Raw genomic sequence first — 19,942 nt, 5'->3', positions numbered from 1 at the left:
ATCTGAATTAGAAATACTGTCTGTCAACAACTGTCTATTTGTGGAACTCTAAGTCTGTTTCCCTGCTCTCGGGAGTGACTTATAAAGCAGTGGTTCTTAACCCTGGCTGCCCATTAGAGTAACTTGAGGAGCTTCTTAAAATATGGATGCCCAGGCTCCATCTCAGGTTATTTGAATCTGAGAAGCTGGGATGAAATTCTGATTCAGTTGGTTTGTGGTAGGGCCCAGGCATCAAGAGTTTTAAAAGCTTCTCAGGTCATCCTAGTGTATAGCCTGCTGGAAACCTGGGAACCAGGGTAAGAGGGAAGAGAAGGCAGCAGAGGGATATCTCTATATGAAAGGGGGGAGGGATGAACGTTCTCGAGATCTCAAAGTGGCTGGCAGTAAGTAAAAGGATCCTGCAGCTCAGGGATTAGGATTTCTATGAAGAGGGCCCAGTGCCGAGCAGTCCTCAAGTGTTAACACCCCCATGAACCTACCGACCAAGAGTCCTGGGCCCTTGTTATCCTCCAGATGACAGGGTGTAGATTTTGGCTACATTGGGTGGGCATGGGGCATGAAGGGAAAGCCTTTTCTCTGAAGCAAGGGGACCTGATCAGAGCTAGTTGGAAGCCTACTATTCCCACTGTCACAAAAAATTGGGGGATGGTCGAGAGGGAAGGCAGGGGATGGGTTGGGAGACTTACTGCTGAGTTTCAGGCCAGATATGATGGTGACTGGGCTAAGGTGGTGGCCCAGGAGATCTGGATCATGGAAAGGTCAGGGCCTTGTCCAGTCTAGACCCTACCTTGCCTCCTTCCTCCCCATAGTTTGACTGGACCCCATTGGCTGGTTCAGCCCATGAAGGCCAGAAGACAACTTGAGTGATTATTCATCAGTACTGTGTGGTTAAGTGGCAGATCAGCCTTGTGGCTTGTTACCCAGCCTTGACCTGATGTCTTTCATCTGTCTTTCTGTCTTGCTTCCAGCTTCTAACATGCTGAATCTTGCTCAGGACTTGTGTTGCCTCTGAGGATGAGAACTGTGCCTTGTTTGTACTTGTCCTTCTCTTGGTTTCTTTACCTCCTTCTCTAACATCCCAGCCTTTCTACATCAAATAAAGAAACATATGTATAGAAACTGCAAATTGTCCCCAGTATCTGCCCTTCCTTTTTTCTGTAATTAGAAAATTCTTGATTGTTAGTTAGTTCTGTGGTAGGCTGGGAAAGGTACCTAAGTGTGGCCATATGCATAAGTTCTACAAATGGGATATGAACAGAAGTGACATGTCCCTCTTTCCACTTGCTAGAATGTGGATCTAGTGAGGAGCCATCTTAGAGATGGATCAAAAAGAGAGATGAAGTCTGGCTCCTGATGACTTCTATGTGAGTCAGAAATAAACTTCTGTCTTATTTAGGTCACCGTCATTTAGGGTCTCTTTCCCCTGCCGTTGAACTCACTTCTTCCCTAACAGAGTTTCGGTCATGCCATAACCCTTTCTGAGTGCCTGTATGTGCTGGACACTTTTACATGTTTAGGATCACAATACAGTAAAGCCCTGAAGTCACTTGTCACCACCATGTTTACATATGATGACTTAGTCTCAATGTCAATGAAAGGATCTGAGATTTTGTCCAGGTCTGTGTGATCCCAGATCTCTGGCCTTTCTGCATTAAGTCTTGTAGTAGTTGATACAAATGTAGACATTTTGAGTTTTATTAGGTATATATAGTTGACCCTCGAACAACATGGGTTTGAATAGCCTGGGTCCAGCTATACGTGGATTTTTTACAGCACAGTACTGTAAATGTATTTTCTCTGCCTTATGATTTTCTTAACATTTTCTTTTCCTTAGCTTACTTTATCGTAAGAATACAATATTTAATACATGGAGCATGCAAAATATGTGTTAATCGACTGTATTATTGGTAAGGCTTCTGGGCAATGGTAGACTATTAGTGATTAAGTCATGGGGGAGTCAAAAGTTATACATGGATTTTTTACTCTGCGGGGGATGAGGAGCAGCACCCTAACCCTCACGTTGTTCAAGGGTCAACTGTAATAGTGAGTAGAAGCCAAATGGAAATTTAGATTTCTAAAAGGAAATCTAGGCTCTCAGAGGTGAACCAGAGCAAGGCATCTCAAATGTGCATGTTCATAGGATTCTCTTGGGGATGATCCCGATTTTACCTAAATGTATAGGAGGAGAAACAAAAAATGTGTGAGCCCATCTTTTTAGCGCCTGGCATTGGCCTGGACAGCCCACATCTAATTTAATAACAAAACCTTGTTTTGTGGTATTACTATCACTGTACAGAATTTCCTGGGATGGGGTGGATTGGATTGGTGTAGGGCAGGGGTTCTCCAAGTGTGGTAGCTGGACTAGAAATGTCAGCATCACCTGGGAACTCGTTAGAACTGCAGATTCTCAGGCCCACGCCTGCTAAACCAGAGACCCTAAGAGTGGGGCCCAGGAATCCTGAGGGCTCCTCCAGGGGATTCTGATGCATGCTCAAGTTTGAGAAACATTGATGTAGAAGAAAAAGCCTGGGAAGAGGCAGTCATTGTATAATGGAGTAAAAGCTCTCAGCTGGAAATTGAAAAATCTGCAAATACTAGCTGTCTTTTTGTTCTTAAATAGAGATTGGAAGCATGAGCTTCACTAAATAATTTGCAGAATTAGACACAAGTGGTATTTTTGGTAGGGGTGCCTGGATGGCTCAGTCAGTTAAGCGTCCAACTTCAGCTCAGGTCATGATCTCATGGTTTGTGGGTTCGAACCCTGCATCAGGCTCTGTGTTGACAGCTCAGAGCCTGGAGCCTGCTTTGGATACTGTGTCTCCCTCACTTCCTGCCCCTCCCCCACTCATGCTCTGTCTTTCTTTCAAAAGTAAATGTTAAAAAATTTTTAAAAAATGGTATTTTTGGTATATACTAGTTAAGAGCATAGAGTCTAGAGCATGGTCTGCATTCAAATCCAAGCTCTGCAATATTGACCGGGACAAGTTTTCTGTTAACATGGGGCTGATAATAGTATACGTACCTCATGCTATTGAAGATTAAATGAGTTAACTCTTGTAAAGCACATAGAAGAGTATCCAGCCTTAAGTGTCATAGAAGTGTTTAAGAACAGCAGCAATATATGCAGTACTTGGTATACTCATTGACTGCTCAGAAAGTATCCTTTGTTTAAGAAAGAAAATGGAACCAACTGGGATTATGGGGAAAGACAGTAGAAGGACCCCAGGGAATCAGTATTCCTGAAATAAGAGCAGGATGGCAACTGCTTGAGACCAACAGACCCCCACCACGACTTCCCACGTGAATGCCATCCCCAACCCCAGGGGGCCTGTCCCAGTGCAACCCAGGGATGTGTAAGAACTGTCTGTCTGCCATGCTGGGAATTAGCATGCATTTGGTGGGAATAGTCCTCTGGATGGTCCAGCATCTCTGCAAAATGTCCATACAGGTTTAAGAGTGGTGGAAACCTGGCTAGTGCAGTGGAAGGTACCCCTACCAGCCCTCTGGGAACAGTGGATTCCAGGGGCCTCACACAGCTTAGGACCACAAGGAGCTGCTGGTGTTGTATAAAATGTAACTCTTGAAAATGTTTTAGTTTCTTATTATTTTTGAATTTTTATTTTATCTTACTATTTTTTAAGGTTTTTTAAATGTTTTATTTATTTTTTCAGAGAGAGAGAGAGAGAGAGAGAGAGAGAGAGAGAGAGAGAGAGAGAAACAGAGTGCGAGTGAGAGAGGTACAGAGAGAGAGATACACAGAATCCAAAGCAGGCTCCAGGCTCCGAGCTATCACCACAACGCCTGAAGCGGGGCTTGAAGTCACGAGCCGTGAGATCATGACCTGAGCTGAAGTCAGACACTTAACCAACTGAACCACCCAGGTGCCCCAATTGTTATTTATTTTTTTAAATAACTGTATTTAGGTATACTTTACATGCCATAAAATTCACGCATTTTCAGTGTACAACTTAATGATGTTTTAGTAAATTTACCGAGTTGTACAACCATCACCATAATCCAGTTTTAGAACATTTCTAGCACCCCCTCAAGATCCTTTGTGCCCATTTACAGTTAATCTGTCTTCTCACTCCCAGCCCCAGGCAACCAGTAATCTACTTTCTGTCTCTATAGAGTTGCCTTTTCTGGACATTTTGTATAAATGAAGTGGCCTTTTGCATCTGACTTCTTTCACTTACTGTCATGCTTTTGAGGTTCTTTCATTTTGTAGCAGGTATCATTATTTCATTCCTTTTTATTGCTGAGTACCGTTCTGTTGTTGGGCTGTGCCACATTTTATCTGTCCATTCACCAGTTGATGGACATCTGCATTGTTTCCACATTTTGGCTATTGTAAGTGATGCTACTATGAACATTTATATGCACAATTTTGTGTGGACATACGTTTTCATTTCTCTTGAGTGAATTTCTCTAGGCGTGGATTTGTTGGGTTGTGGGGTAAATTTAGGCTTCAAGTTTAAATTGCTGAACTGTTTTATAAATTGGCTGTACCATTTCACATTCTCACCAGCAATGTAATGAAGGTTTCAGTTTCTCCACATCTTTTTTTTTTTTTTTAATTTTTTTTTCAACGTTTATTTATTTTTGGGACAGAGAGAGACAGAGCATGAACGGGGGAGGGGCAGAGAGAGAGGGAGACACAGAATCGGAAACAGGCTCCAGGCTCTGAGCCGTCAGCACAGAGCCCGACGCGGGGCTCGAACTCACGGACCGCAAGATCGTGACCTGGCTGAAGTCGGACGCTTAACCGACTGCACCACCCAGGAGCCCCCAGTTTCTCCACATCTTGATCAGTGTTTGATATTGTCTGTTTTTTTGATTAGAGCCATTTTAGTAGGTGTGAAATGGTATATATTATGGGGTCAATTTGTATTTCCCTGACGACTAATCACGTTGAGCATCTTTTCATGTGCATATTGGCCATTCAGATATCTTCTTTGTGAAAATGTCTATTCATATCTCTAGAATATTTGTGTTTAAAGGTAGATATGAGGTGGCTAATGTCTCACCCTGCCCCTGGGCACCCAAACAGGAGGACCTTTCCACAGTGAGTCTGTATCTCTCAGACTGGTGGTAGGCTGGGGTCTCCAGGAGACCATTTCTTATATCAGTCACCTGAAACCTTTTCACCTGAAGATTAGGGAGCACTTATACAAACTGCCTAACTAGAGGAATAGTGTGCTGGTTAAAATAAATGCTTGATTTGTTTTCTGTGAATTATATTTTTCCTTTTCTTATTCTTATTTAAAATTTTTTCATTTTTTCGTTATTTTTTAAGTTTATTTATTTTGACAGAGAGAGAGAGAGAGAGCGCGAGCGAGCGCGAGCACAAATGCATGCACGTGAGAGAGAGAGAGAATCCCAGGCAGGCTCCTTACCGTTAGTGCAGATCCTGGGTGGGGCTCAATCTCATGAACTGAACCATGAGATCATGATCTGAACTGAAATCACAAGTTGGACGCTTAACTGACTGAGCCACCCAGGCACTCCCTTATTTTTGTTTTAAAGCAAGTAATCCATGGGGGAAAAAAATGACCAAGAAGGTTGGATTTATTTAGCTGTTATTAAGGCATGTGCATTTTTTTGAAGAAGGAGTTTTCAGTTGTTTTCTATTTATGCCTTGTTGTCCTTTACATTCTGAATATCCACATTGCCAGGTGAATTGGCAAATTCCAAGCACTTTTCATTTGGGTGAATCTGATTAACAAATGCTGACACTAGGGAGGGCCCTGCCACTTCCTTGGACGAGGAATAAAGATGGCACATATTGAGTAAGAATACATTTCTGACTACCAAGTAGCATTAGATCATTAGTGGGATGGTGTGTAGAGCAAATGGCCTTAGGGATAATGGAGAAGGTGTGATGGATGGGAGCCAACATATTTCCTAGAACTTTGAAGAATGGCCCTAGTGCACTCAGCAGGAAAGGCTATATTACTGAATAGTCCAAACCATTCCTCAGTGCTTGTGGAGAATCACTACAGAGTTTATACCTGAGTTGGACTCTAAGGCCTTCCAGAATGACCTGTAGCATGTTCTAGAAATGTTGCTCCCAAATCTGTCTAGCTCAGGGGTTCAGAATGTGATGAGGAGGAGAAACTATGATTCCAAGAACTATTAATACCAGGAGAATGCAGAATATTATTTGTATCAAAGCTACCTTTAGTAGCTAATGGTAGCCACTGGTCAGCAGGAGGATGCTAGGGAGAGCCATAGGAATAGGCTCTGAGGGACTGGAAGATTTCTTCCTTATCCTAGTCATCGTGCCCCAAAGGTGTTGAGGGATATCATCCAAAGGGAGACAAAGGAGAGGACCCCAGCCACAGGGGATTCCTACATAACTTGGTTTATTCATTTGTAAAATGAACATAATAATCATGTAGGAGAATTGATGTAAGATAAAATGTATGCATCGTGCCAGCAGAAAGTAGGTACTCAGTAAACAGGCTGTCGTTATGTTGTGTTCATGTGTGTTGAATGTTTAACCTGTGGCCAAGACCGTTCATATAGTAGTAATTTCTCTAGCCATTGATTGCTTCATTGATTGAGTCATTCCTTCGACACACAGTTTTGAAAACCTGTGTAGCCTCAATTGTTCTGGGTACAGAAAATGTAGATGTATAAAACAGGGTCTCTATCCCTAAGTTGTTAAAAATCTATTTGGGAAGTTAATTCCAGAAGACTGTGTCAATAGAGGATTGAATAAGGTACCATTGGAGGACAGAAAAAGAAGTGATTCGTTGTGCCTGGGATTAGGGAAGGAGGAAGAGTCATGGAAGGTGTTCATTCCATAAGAGGTGATATTTGAGCTGAGCTTTGAAGGATGAAATAAAAGCTCATAAGGTAGAGATGGCAGGGGTGCACTTCCAGAAGACAAAATTGGAAACAGCAAGGACCTAGTCACAAAGTTTTGATGTGTTTGGAGAACCTTAAGTATCCTAGTGACTACAGTGTGGGCATGGAATTGGGTGGTAGCAGGGTTGAGAGGATATGGACTGGAAATATACTCCAGGGTGAGGTTTCAAAAGGCTGTAAATAGCATTTTAAGTACTTCAAGCTAAACATTGCAGGCAAAAAGAAAACAGAATGGGTTCTGGCATGATGGAGTGACTATTTTCCCAAATTAATAATTTTTTTTCCACCTTGCTGGGCACATGTCAACTAGTAAACATAACCCAGTTGGTCCAATCTCTTTAGAAAAAATGACTTATGGAAGGAGAAATCCAAAATTCAGTAGGAAAGCTGGTATATCACCTGATGTCTGACCATTGATAAGAAAAAAATCCCATTACAATGAAAACCATTATAAAGACTGCCTGATACACAGCTATTTCTCTCTCTAGGCAGATGGCTTAGAAACATCATATTCTTTTTATCTAGTCACAATAACTTATATACAATGGCTAACCCAGTGCGATAAATTCCGTCTTTGTTCCCTGTGCACATAACAGTCCCTTTTTACAGAGAAAGCAACTGCTGCTGGACCACAGGCAGGAAGAGGAGGCTGAGTTGAACTGTAGCTGAACTCTGTCTAGTTTTTCCCTTCAACTATCAATCCCCAACTATTCCTTGACTCCCTTTACCATCTCCCCCACAAACATTCCAGTCCCTTCATCTAGAAAGCTCATTGAGACTCCCAAACCACCCACCCAACTTCCCAAACAAAACATTCTAACCCCAAATATATGGAGCTCAAAAAAGGAACCCCTGCTGATTTCCAAATAAGGTGGATTCTTGGCATCTGAAGATTCAACAACTGCCATTCCAACTTTTTGTGAGTGACCCTGACAGTCATTTCTATTTTTGGTGGGGTGTGAGTTTTGAGCGCTGCAGCAAGCCTAGTATTAAAGGAAGTCCAGCCAACTGCTAGCATCCACATATGAAGGTGGCTTTGTTTTCTCTGCTTGTCACATACACATTCTTGCTCAGGAAGTTACATTTTGCTGTACTTGATGAGGGATGCTATGTTCTATGAATATTAACCAGTTTGAGAATTCAAGAAGGTCTTATGGTTCGTATCTTGGGAATGTTAAAGACCTATTCTGCTCCTTAACACTTGCTGATACTGAGTGGGGATGTGGTCCTTAAGTGTGTGTGGGCATGTGTCTTTTTTAACCTTGATTTTTGAAAAAAAGTTTAAACCTACATAAAAATGGTAAAATAGTATAATGAACTTCCATAAACTTTCGCCTAGGTTTACTTAACATTTCTCCGAAGCCAAGTAATTGGTGAGGCACTATTAGTAACACTAGCTACTCTAACAGACTTCCAAATCTCTCTCTCTCTCTTCATTTATATATGCACATATACATATATATATATATACACACACGTATACACGTATGTATGTACATGCATATGTGTGTATATGTGTGTGTATATATACATATATGTGTGTATGTCATTATTTACTGAACCATTTGATTTTTTTTTTAACGTTTATTTATTTTTGAGACAGAGACAGAGCATAAATGGGGGGAGGGTCAGAGAGAGAGGGAGACACAGAATTGGAAGCAGGCTCCAGGCTCCGAGCTGTCAGCACAGAGCCCGATGCGGGGCTCGAACTCGTGAACCACGAGATCATGACCTGAGCCGAAGTCGGACACTTAACCGACTGAGCCACCCAGGCGCCCCTTTACTGAACCACTTGAGACTAACTTGCAGACATCATGATCCTTTGCCTCTAAATATTTCAGTATGTAATGGCATTCTCTTGCAAAACCACAGTGCAATTATCCAATTCAGGAAATTGAACATTGATATGCTACCATTAGTTGGTATAGAGTTCACATTCAGATTTTGCTGATTGTTTCAATGCTGTCCTGTTGTTGTTGGTTTGTTTTTTTTTTTTTTTTAAACAGTCCATGTTCCAATCCAGGATCAAGTGTTGCATTCAGTAGTCATGTCTTTAATCCCCTTTAATCTAGAACAGTTTCGCTGTCTTTGTGAAATTTCATGACACAGATTTATTTATTTATTTATTTATTTATTTATTTATTTATTTATAATTTTTCTTAATGTTTATTTTTGAGAAAGAGAAAATGCACATAAGTGGGGGTGGGGCAGAGAGAGAAGGAGACACAGAATCCAATGTAGGCTCTAGGCTCTGAGCTGTCAGCACAGAGCCCAACGCGGGGCTTGAACTCAGGAAATGTGAGATCATGACCTGAGCCGAAGTTGGATGCTTAACCAACTGAGCCACCCAGGCACCCTGACATTGACTTATTTTGAAGAGTACAGTCCCATTGTTTCATAGAATGTTCCTTGATTTGGGTTTGTCTGATGCTTCCTCATGAATGGATTCAGGTTATGTGTTTTGGGTCAGAACTTTACTCATATTTTAATTTTTATTCTTCTTAATTAAGAATGTAAGTTTCAAACAATACAGTCATTAGCATAAAAATTCTCCTGTCACAAAATATCATAGGTGGGTTCCAAGTTGACTCATTTTAGTGGAATTTTTACCCCTGCACCTTTATTAGTACAGATTATGAAAATCACTTCCCAGGCTGCTGATGTGGAGTAGAAGTCGACACAGCAAATAGTCCTTCTGGTGGGTCATTTTCTTCTGACATTGCCGATCTGTCCATGGAGTCTTTGTGCTCCAGCATTTTCCTTTTGCCTCATCACACTGTTGTTCCTCAGTAAAGCCTGTGAAATTCAGTGACGGAGGGAGTGTGCAGACATGGAACGGCATTTACCAGCAAGCAGCTGGCATTGACTCACATTACTAAATCTATTACTTTTACAAAATACACTACAAAATATAAATAATTCACATTAAACTGCACTTACCAAAACATGAAAAGTTCATTTTGTGATACAGCATCATTGACTTGAATCATTGTTAATTCTCAATTATTCATTAAATGGACCCGGATGGTACCCACTCACTGACACTAGTAACAATTCAAGAGCTTTCACTGATTCACATGTGGAGTGTTGGGCCTCACAAGATGGGCTGAGGAAACAAAATAAACTTAAATATGTGCTTCTTTCTTTCTTGTTTCATTCATTCAACAAAATGATGTTGAGAAGCTAGTTTATGTCAAGCTCTGTGCAAGTGTTAAGGTTTCAGGGATTAAAGACCTAGTCCTTAACCTCAAGGAAATCTTATTGGAACTGATGTTTGGACTCAAAAGCCAGAGCCTAAGTTTTCTTCTTGCTTAATGGCATCACTACACAGTCCTAATTTAGGCAGTGATAAGGTAGAGAGATTCCCTTGTGGTAATTTTGTGACTCTTGCTTCAGCTCATCGGCCCAACATTGTTGACATCATATATAGGCATGTTCTCAAACCTTCCCAGGAGCTAAGAAGCCTTCTTTCAAGGTTGGCACATGTCATTACTGTGTTTAACCCACCACTAACTGTTTTAGCCTGCATTCTCCCAATTTTCAATGGCCCTTGGTGCCTCTCTGTGTTAAGGTCTGCAGAGGTGTCCTTTATGCCTTGGATTATGCCTTGTAGATTTATCATCTCACTAAAAATCCATTGCAGTGCGGACCTAGTGTAATAGAAACAACAGTGGACTTAGATTCAGGCATTGTGGGTTCCTGGCCATGGCAGGGATGGGCCAGTGCTGTTGATTGTACTTGTGTTCCCCTCTTCTTGGGCACACAGCTAGTCTTTGTTTTCCAGGGTTTCTTGGAGTTAGGTGTGACCATGTCATTGAGTTGTAGCCAGCAGAATATGAGCAGAAATTATATAGATATATAAATATAGATACATATGTATGTATATACACATATGTAAATAAATATAAATGTATATATAAATAAAACTTCTGGGCCTGACTCAGAGAAACCTGTCACATGTATTCTGCCATGCTCTTTTCCCTTCATACAGACAAGCCACATGGTGGTGATGGAGCCACAAGGTGCCAGGCACCTGATCTTTGAATCATCATATAGACCTCTGCTTTCTTCAGTGAACAGGGATACCCACATTGGATTATTCTAGAACCAAGAAATACATGCCTGTATATTAAGTCCCTGAAATTTTGGTGTCTCTTAGAGTAGCTACTGTTACTTTAACAAATACTCTGTCACACCAATACCTTTGACTCATTGCCTTACCTTCTGTCTACCCTTGGGCAAGTCAATTAGGGTCCCAGAGTCTCTATAATCTTCTCTGTCAATGGGAATAATAAGATAGACATTATTGGCCCTGTTTTATAGATAAGGATTAAATGATGTAACATTTGCAAAGATACTTTGTAGATTTACACAGAATAAGGCAGTGCTATTATTATTGGATCTTGCTCCCACAGGTAGCTACTATAATGCTTTCCATTCAGGTGCCTCAGTTCCTTCCCTAACCAAGCAACATTTCTTGATAAATGTATACCTGGGGCTGTGGAGCACCTGTACCGTTTGGCTGTATAAATCAGGGCAAAGGAGCCCTCAGACCTTCCTTGCTGACTCCCTGTGACATGCCAGTCTGTGGACCATGCCTGCCTCTGCCGGGCCACTGACTGCTTCTTACTTCCTAGGTGATGTCCCAGAACATGACCTCCTGACCAAGTAATTCCTATGATCATCCAGGACTCAATCATAGGTGTCAGAGCTGTGAGTTTCCCAGGTCTCTCCTGGACACCTAAAGGTTTAAAAATAGCAAACATCATATTGCTCATGATATACTGTTACTGAATGCATTACCACAGGTCATCTTCACAACCACCCAAGGAAGGAAATGCTTTTTCATCCTCGCTGTGCAGATGATAAAACTGAGGCTTAGAGAGGCTAAGAAATTCACTAGAAATCACTCAGTGTAGACGAATTCAAACTTGTATCTCTAAAAGACCTATGCTCTTCACCTCTATGTAGACAATGGTTAACTGCTTCACAGCCCAGCATTGCCCATTCCCTTCTAAGAGTCTCATTGCTTAGAAAACCATCTCCTTGTAGGAGAAAAGTATGTTACTTTTTCAAGGAATCCAGCAATAATTATCCCTTTGGATGGTTCAAATGGACATTCACATTCCCGTACACTTTCTTCCAAATTTATTATTCATTTATCTTATACCTTAATTTGCCTGCAGACTTTATTAATGCGAGTTTTTAAACGTTAAAAAAAGAATTCTCGGGGGGAAAATGCACAGCAGCATCATAGCATCAATGTTCAGCATCTGAGAGAAATTGCAGGGGTGGGTGGTCTTGGTACTTGCGTAGGGCTGGCTGCCTTCAATGCGTTCTGTGTTGGTCCATGAAGTTAAATTTATCTCCAAATGCTTGTCAGCACAGTACATGAAGGGGATGCCCAGGACATTTCCTACTCTGCTAGTTGACTGACTGGACAAATAAAAGGTGAAGTCATTGGGTTATTCTGACAGGGACTTAACATTCCAGATTGTATGTCTTTCTGTACTGAATCAGCATCCCATGGAATCTTTGTATACTGATTCCAGCTTTTGCCCCATCTCCCACAGAAGCAGAAAAATCTGGTTGCTAAGCAAACATGTACTATGTTAAGGAAAGGCAGTATGTGACAATTTGCTCTTATAAAATGTATAAAGTCAGAAGTAAGCTAGCTCTTAGTTAAACCCTTGAAATTTCATAATATTTCAGTCCCTCTGAAATTTGGAGGCTGAATCTCATCTTGACGTCTTTGCTATCATCAAAAGTTCAATTCATGAGCAAGGGGGCCATTCCCATGGGGCAGTATCACTGAATTCATCATTGAAGTCAAAAGGAAAGCAGTATTTGATTGGCCAGTACTTCACAAATATCTCCTCTAATTTCCCAACTGCTTTGCAGAGTAGGCCTTTGTCTGACTGGTGAAGCTAAGCCAAGCAGACCTAATTAACTGGCCCAAGACGCACGACCAACAAGTGGTAGATCTAGTTTCGAAACCCGACAATCGTGACTTCACGGCCCATACCCAGTGGCCTCTCTGGAACACATCTGTTTCCCGAATAAGGACTTCCTGTAATCTGAACATCCGTAGGAAGTTGTCATGAAGACTGGGAAACAAGAAACAGGAGGCATACTTTGTCAGAGCCTTTCTGGTCAGCTGCAGTGAGCCTGCCCTCTTCAGTGTGCATTCCCCACAAAAGAACCTCTGCTGACGCCAGAGGCCTCTCCACCAGGGAATGAAAAAAGAGGGCCAAGCAGGGGAGATCTTGGTGAATATTAGGAGGATGAAGCCAAAGAGACCCATGCACATCCAATTAAACAGCATGCCTTCTGTGGCCCACTCATCGTCCTGCTCCTTCTTATAACGTACCCAGAGAATTTCAGCTTTGGCAAAGGCCTGTGAGATTTCATGCTCCTTTTCCCCGTTTAATAAAAAAGTCATTTTTGCCTCAAGCTAAGGAAAACACTGGCATTTTTAACTTTAAAATGTTTGGGTGAGGTTTTATTTTTAATATATTCGATTTATTGTTGCTGTTGTTTGGAAGTCTTGCGGACGTTCTCAGTTTTTGGTTCTGTTGCTGAGCTTTTCTGGAAACTTCCATGGAACAAAGGGTTAAAAGCAGAGCAACAAAGGTTGGTTTTAAAATTCTAAGTCTGAAGGGTGGGTAGAAGATTTTAAAAACTGTGCCTGCCGTGTTTGAAATGGCATACAACTTAGTCCTGGCCTGGGTGGAGGATAGAGGACTGGCAAGGATGCCTTCTTGTAAAAACTAGAATGAGATGCCCCATTCTTGGTTCACTGACCAGCCTGGGGAGGTTTTACACATGTGCACATCTTCCTTTGCTCATTAATTCCTTCTAAAAGGAAAGCAGGAAAGAAAGACCCAACCTTTCATAATCTTGAACCACACAGGGAAGAGGCAAAGCAAAGCCTTCACTAAGGATTCAGACATTCAATATGGTGGTCAGATACCACCTCACAGGCTCCAGGTTCCAAACGAGTTTTGGGAGTTTCCTGTTTTTTCCTTCACCATCTTAGTCCTACAGCGAAACACATTGGTCTTGGCCTTTTGCAGCCCACACAATTGCCTCGTACAGGCCACCCTCTAACAGTATCTCCTTTCTGCTTCAAGGGTCAGGGAACAGACCAGAAAATGAAACCCTTTTTTATTTTTATTTTTATTTTATTTTATTTTATTTTATTTTATTTTATTTTATTTTATTTTATTTTATTTTATTTTATTTTATTTTATTTTATTTTATTTTATTTTATTTTATTTTATTTTCCTTTTTTTTTAATTTAAATTTTAGTTAACATACGGTGCAATATTGATTTCAGGAGTAAAGATTTTATTTCTAAGTCATCTCTACACCCAACATGGGGCTCAGATTCACAACCCTGAGATCAAGACTTGCATGCTCTACTGACTGAGACAGCCAGGTTCCCCTAAAGTGATACCTTCTTTAAAAACTGCTTGTTGGGGCGCCTGGGTGGCTCAGTCGGTTAAGCGGCCGACGTCAGCTCAGGTCATGATCTCTCGGTCCATGAGTTCGAGCCCCGCGTCGGGCTCTGTGCTGACAGCTCAGAGCCTGGAGCCTGTTTCAGATTCTGTGTCTCCCTCTCTCTGACCCTCCCCTGTTCATGCTCTGTATCTCACTGTCTCAAAAATAAAAATAAAATGTTAAAAAAATAATTAAAAAATAAATAAAAAAATAAAAACTGCTCGCTCTGTCCCTCTCATCCCAGTCCAGTGGGACCCTCCAGTTTTTCCCTTTTCCTCTCAGTTTCTGAGGGTAGAAAATGCTCCATTTTCCTCTTTTGCTTGGGTGACTTGAACATCTCAGAGGATATTTATGTGGGAGTCATGCACTCCCCAGTCTGTTTCCTACTCATTTTTCCAGATCCTAGGGGGCTTCTTTGGTAGGATAGCATCTTCCCCATCTCCCAAATCTTAGAGCCTTGGGACCTGAGTAAAGGGAGGGTCATTCAATCCATCAACGAATATTTGTGGAGTGCCTATTGCGTTCTAGGTCCCGGAGACGCAGTGAGGAAAAGATGTACTCCTGCTCTCATGGGGACTCCTCAGGTGAGGGGTAGGCTTTCCACCTTCTAATTTTCTCTGTCAGCTCCACCCTAATCCCAGCTCCAGGGGGGACATATGTAGGTGCTGCCAGAGCCTTCCATCCTAACAGCAGCTCCTCACCCCCCACCACTAGCACTTCTGTCACTTTCCCAATGCTCTCCATCTAACTGCACACACATTTGAGGGTGCTCATGAACACCCCCAATTCCTAGAGCTAGATATCAAAGCACTTTTCTAGCCTCCTTCTTACACATGTAATGTGGAAGGTACATTTTGGCCACGTCAGATCTACCTTCTTGGCAGTTCCCCCCCCCCCCCCCAAGTTTACATGAGCCAGATAAGTGACTTCTTGTAAAGGGCAGGTCACTATATACTTAATTTCCACAAAATCTCTCTCCACAATTCTCCTTTGATTTAGGGGTAGACTAGAAAGAAAATAATTATCTTAAATCTTATTTTACATGTCACAATATGAAGATTTATCTCAGACACAAGCATGCATTCTTAATTATAATCACAGCATTGATCTCAGCAAGTATAAGATATATGGCTGCAAGTTGCTGGTGGTTTTGCATTACCATTTTAGTGCAATTAACGTCTACCACTAAAGCACCATCTTACGCATAAGACAAAATTAAAAACAAGCTTGAGATGTTATATTCTATCCAGGAAATGTTGTTACTATTGCATTTTAAAGATGAGGAGTTAAGGTTTTCATTTTTAATTACATTACTGAGTGATTCTTCTTAAGGGAACCTAATTGTGAAGAATATAAATTACTTTGCAATTTTATGGTGAGGGACTAGTAATCCTTTGGGAAGCAAACAAACAAGCAAATTAGAATTCAGCAACATTCAATAGTAAAGTTTAAAATTTCTGTCTGGTTGTAACTCTTTTAAAAAGCCTTTATACTAGAATATTGTAATCAATAATTTAATCATTCATGAAGCATTTTTGCTGCAAATCGTGGGAGATAAAAAGGCAGAAAGCTTATACTTGTTCAAGGCTGCTTCCCTTCCCTTTCTGGGTTCCTAGGGAACTTCTCTTAAAGTTTCTCTCCCCTCTCACAGAGACCCAATCCTTCCTGAGCCTTCCTTGGAGTGCCCGCTCTGACTGGCCCCTTGCCCTCTCCAGAGCAGTGCCCCAGGATGGCAAATTCACCTTTCCTCTGCTACCATCAGAATTGCGATTTTTCTTCCTCCAAGCCACTCAGATGGCTGTTAGGGGAAAGCAGCTGATTAAACAAAGTCACACTCCAGTGTTGATGACTGGAAGCACTTAATGCTCCCTGGGGTGTCTGCAGCTCTGACTGGGAGCTTGTAATGGTGGAATTTCAGGTGGTGCAACAGGCTGGTGGGGATATAATTTTTGGTGTGTTTTGACACCACTCAAATCATACCAATTGTAGATGTTAAAGGAGCTGGTATAAAAGGATATCATAAAATGATATGTTGTCTAAGGCCTTTCTTCCCAGGCTTCAAATGATTAGGAAGAGGTCTTGGTGCTCTCCTAGTCTCAAGAAAGTTTTGTTCAGGGCCACATCCATCTATCTGCCCCTTCTTTGAACTACTGTATGGACTCCAACCATAGATTGCCGCCTAGTAGAGATGCAGAAATGTTTCTCGTGCCGATTTACTCTCATAGAATGGAATCCCAGCTTCAGCAGAAATGTAACAGATTTTTAACATTTGCCAAGGAGGTGTCCCCACGCCTTTCATTTTCTACACAGAAGGACGTAAAGCAGAGCCTCCGAGGCGTTAGCACACATGAGGCTAGTAACAGACATTTGCTGTATTTCCAGCACTGTTCCATGTGCTTGACACAGACACAAAATGAAACCATAAAACTAAAGAAGTGTAAAGTAAATTTAAATAATTTCACTTTTAAAGGATGGTTTTTGTGAGTTTGTAGCATTTCTACTTCTGAAGTTATTAAAGCTTAAAATGGCACTAACACTTCTGGATCATCCTGTGTTAACTCTAATTTTAACAACCTTAAGGTAGGTAAGGTAAGGTAAGGTAGCTCATGTAGGTGCTCACTCCATGTCATGGATGGGAAGACAAAGGCCCTGGGAAGTTAGTTTGCCTAATGTTACATAGCTAGTTAAGTGGCAAAACTGGGATTATAAACTCGGGTGGTGTAATCCCACTGTTCCTACTCTTAGCCACTGTGCCACACTGCCTCTTGGCAGTCACTAGGAGACAGCAGAGATGCTGCCACATCTGAAGGACAGCTAGACTTAGTCACTAGTCAGATGTCTCACTCTCGACACCAGCCTCATGTGGCCATAATTTAATTTCAGCCCTTAGCAAGATTACACCTTTCCACGTGTCAGGGTTTGTCTGCGTCCTCATTAGGATCAGAGCCACGAATGATAAATCTAGGACTGCCAAGTCCCCTGTGTCCCCTACACTTGTATATAGCATGATCAGTTTGTACATGATTGACTCAGCCCAGAGAGGCCTACATAATAGCCCTCAAGCCTGCTGCCTTCCCCAGTCTTAGGGAAAGCACAGTTCTCTGTTTGGGGGAGCCAGTTCTATTTAGGGTAGAACTAGACCTGAAGTTATGTTATACCTGCAGAAGGCTGTCAGTCATCCTCCTCCAACTCCTTCCAGGGACCTCATTTGTTCTTCCCAGACCACCTGTGTCTACTTTTCAGACTCACTGGCCTCCATCTGACCTTGGCTATGGGGCTCTGGTCTCCCCAACCTGTTTTCTTAGCAGCCCCAACCCTCGTGACCCTGGCAAGCGGGAGGCATTAACACCCAAGATCCAGGGAGTTCTGTCTGTCTTTCATGACCCACAGATAGAGGGCCTACTTGTTGACCTAACTTTATGACACTGTCCCTGGCACCTGGAGCCCCCCGAGACTGACCTGGTCCCATTAGCCAAGGCTGGATCAACGGTACTTTATTTCTTGCTTGGCGTTTCTGAAAACTGAGAGGTTGCTCAGGGATTTCTAAGCCTTGAGTTGATTAGCAGTTAATGATGTGTGTTTTGATGAGAAAATAAAAGATTTTGTTTATCCACTTGAGAGGAAGAAAATTAGCAGTAAAAGGAGAGAAGGAAAAACACAAATTCTCAGCTTTTCAATGGGGTTTTAAGTAGTTTGGGTGTGCTGAGTTCTCAACCATTTCAAGAAAATTCTCTGGGTGTTGATTTTATGTATTGGCTCTCAGAAAAATTCATGGAGTGTTCAGCTCCAACTAGAGCTGTCAGGGGACACACACAAGGCCAGAATGGCTGCTGGACAAGTCATTTTACTATTCAGAGAATGTGTGGATACAACCAGGAGTTGCATTTATACTCCTGCCTGGAATAGAGACAAAGAAGCCCATAGGGACCAGAGACAATTTCCAACAATGAGCCCTCCAACCAGAATCATGGTTCACAAGGATGACCAACTAGGTCAACATGTATGGAAAGAGTGTTTCCTAAACTGACTATTGGTCCACCACTGTTGAAGTCATAGGGAAGATACAGAGGGGCTCCATAAAAGTGGGATGTGGTAATCTAAAAGGGATAGGTTTTGGAGTCAAACCAAACTGCATTTGAATTTCACTTAACTTTCAGATTTCTCAACCTCTTTGAGTCTCAGTTCTCATTTATAAAATGGACCAGTACTATTTAACTTGTAGAGTTGCCATGAAGATTAAACAGCTAAATAAGTGAAATTAGCTAGCACAGATCAGGGTGCCCAGTGTATGTTATTTACCCTCCCCACCTCTTCTCTTTTTTCTTATAGAAAGTCTGCACTCTTCACTTTCCAGAATGCACATGGTCTTTAATGACTGGCACTCAAAACAAATAGACCAAGGTGGTTAATATCTTCTGGAGGCTTGGGTGTTTTCAAAACACAACTCACCAGGGAAATAGTAATTCATAATAATCTCCCTTTCAGGTATCCCCTGATCAGATCAACAAAGTATCCTTTATAAAATGCTGATGTTGGAATGTGACAGGTGACTTGGGCCGATGAACTCGGTTGGAGTTAGGCAGTCAAAGCCTTGATTTCTAAATGGGCCAGTAGAAGCAATGTTGTTTGATACTAGGTAGTGCTGCTGAGTCCAGTTCAGCCAATCACATCACAAATGAGTGTGGTTACAAGTGGGCCTAAGTGAGAGGCTGGGTGAGGGTCTTTTTCTATCACTATTCCTAAAACCACAACTTGAAGCACATATTAATGGACAACAACTTTATCTTTGCTTGGCAAGAACAGTCCATGTGGTAGGAAGTACCCATTGGTGAGAATCTGTTCTGAATATTTTGCTGATATTCACGGGTAGACCTAAATCTGAGGGTGAGTGAGAACATTAGAATGTCTCAGCTGTTCTAGAACAGTCTGCTTTGACTGAGCTACCTTTGCGTCTGGGGTTGTAAGAGGCCAATTGTGACTTGGGTCATTTAGGAAGGAGTTACTGAAGGGGCAGCTTGTAAGTGGATTATGCATTGTAAAGATACAGCCATTGCCCAGTAGAAGATACTCCTAGGTCCCAGACACGTTTAACAGAAGATCAGAAAAGAAAGCCCAAGACTTCAGTCTAATTATTCTGTATTCCAAATTCTTCTTTATTTCTGCCCTTTGGAACACAATCAAAATTGTGTTCTCTCCACTTGGAGGAAAATTTTTTGGAGGGAGTTTTTCATTCAATGTTAGGGGCTTATCAGAACTTCCTTTTCATTCCAGTGCCAATTTAATTCTGTAGGGGTATTTTAATGGAGGACTTTATTTCCCAATTAAGTGACAGTTTTCAGAACATCTCTGGTTTGCAGGTAGCTTTAGTATGCCTAGAAAAAGGCCAAGAGCCTTTCGAAGAAGCTGACTATGAATTTTTCATGGGATGGGTGATAGCGAGTTGATAATTGAGATTGGCAATTTGTGTAAAAATGAAGAAATGCACCTTGGAATTGCTCAAAGTCCTAGAAGAATAAAAGAATATTCAAGTTTTCCCATATGGGGATGGTGGTGGTAATAGAGATGA

Source organism: Lynx rufus, unplaced genomic scaffold (genome assembly GCF_022079265.1).
Source record: "Lynx rufus isolate CCGP_SWC_20201006 ecotype Redwood Valley unplaced genomic scaffold, mLynRuf1.p SCAF_14, whole genome shotgun sequence".
Lineage (NCBI taxonomy): Eukaryota > Metazoa > Chordata > Mammalia > Carnivora > Felidae > Lynx > Lynx rufus.
The sequence above is the reverse complement of the archived record's forward strand: the minus strand, read 5'-3'. Positions refer to the sequence as shown.